At 29.3% G+C, this 1,529-nt stretch overlaps 1 long non-coding RNA gene across 1 annotated transcript in view; it reads left to right on the forward strand.

The window, feature by feature from the left end:
• Positions 1 to 317: 317 nt before the first annotated feature.
• The window catches only part of LOC139426794 (uncharacterized), a 140,081-nt gene continuing 138,869 nt past the window's right edge, over positions 318 to 1,529 (forward strand). The window contains exon 1 of the long non-coding RNA XR_011638014.1: positions 318 to 838. This is a non-coding gene — a long non-coding RNA (uncharacterized lncRNA). The remainder of the gene's footprint in view (positions 839 to 1,529) is intronic.

A 1,529-nucleotide genomic window follows, 5' to 3' on the forward strand; every position in this document is an offset into this window, starting at 1 on the left:
TTAGCCCGACGACCTGCGTGTGAAGTCGAGCACTTTACGGCAGAACAGTTTAGCGAGAACCGATACCGCGCAACCTAGATCCCTACGCAGGCTGATCAAAGTGGTCACCCATCCGCACGCTGACCGCAGCCAGTGATGCTTGACTTCGGTCTTTTCGCTTGACTGGGAACCGTGTCTTTACGATCGGTCCACTGCAAGGCGCAAAGTGAGGAAAAGCCACAGTTTTGAGTAAGTAAGAAGAGTGATCTAATATTTTTACTATTTATGAAATTTCTATTAACTAGTAGCATTCTCTGAAAAGTCTGCAAAAATTCAAACTTATTCAATGACTTTAATCATTTTCATCAAAGTTTAAAAAATTTAGCCAAAGAGATTTAATAATTTTAAAATATTTAAGTTATTTTCCTGTTCTAAAAGCCCATTTAATGCTTTATGTCAAGACGAAACATTGCTAGCTTTAAATCAAAGATTTAAACAGTGGATTTTTTTTTAATTTTCCTTGAGAAAAAGAGCTTCATAAAACACTGTTAAACGATGCAATCGGAAAGATTTGGAAGCTCAAATTTCAAAAAATAAAATTTCCTAAACTATCTCGATTAAGGTAACTATCCAAGTAACTATTCCAGAAAAAAATTTATCCTGTTGGCAACTTTTTTTATGCTTCGCAAACAATTGTGCGTATTGATACAACGAGAATGCGTATTGCTAAGTTTAGATTTATCTTTTGGTGACGTAGAATATTCCAATACAGATGAAATTCGTGTTAAGTTTTGTCTTTATTTATTAGAAATATTTTATGGTACAATGGTGATTGTTTCTATAAATGCAATTCTCGATTGTAAGTAATCATTTTCTTTCTATCAATTCGAAATAGCATAGTGGATTTTTCTTCCATATAATTATAAAATAAAATGTAATTTAATAATTTTAAAAGCTAGTTAATAATTTTGTTCATTTTTAAACAGATCACTTATATTTGTTAAGTATCATCACAAATAATAAGATAAGGTTTTTAGTATGCATAGATTTTTTGTATTTGTATTATTTTGAGTACATATTTACAAGATGAATGTTACATATTTTTCCTGAAATCTTAACATAAATGTATATGAAGCTTTGCAGTGCTTTTGATTTTGAATTCGAAACCCTTAGTTGATCTTTTCATTGATTCCATATTTCGTTGTAAATAATAAAGGACAATTTATAGAAAGAGGATTTAAATCTTGGTAGGAACGTAATGTTATGTTGGCATATTTTTTCTTATTTTGCGACAGTTAAAATTCTGTTTGAACCTTCGTCACAAAAAATATATCTACAATGAGTTATTTTAAGTATTATTGATTAATAATTTAATATTGAAATAGTTAACGAATTGTTTTCAATTATGGGAAAAACTTGCACTTAATGCTATTTTAAAACTTATGAAACTGAACAATGCCGAACTTTTTATCTAAACCTTATTTTCAATAATAGTAATTCGTATTTGTACTATTATTGAAAATAGCACGGGTATAAATATATATATATAT

Source organism: Parasteatoda tepidariorum, chromosome 10 (genome assembly GCF_043381705.1).
Source record: "Parasteatoda tepidariorum isolate YZ-2023 chromosome 10, CAS_Ptep_4.0, whole genome shotgun sequence".
Classification (NCBI taxonomy): Eukaryota; Metazoa; Arthropoda; class Arachnida; order Araneae; family Theridiidae; genus Parasteatoda; species Parasteatoda tepidariorum.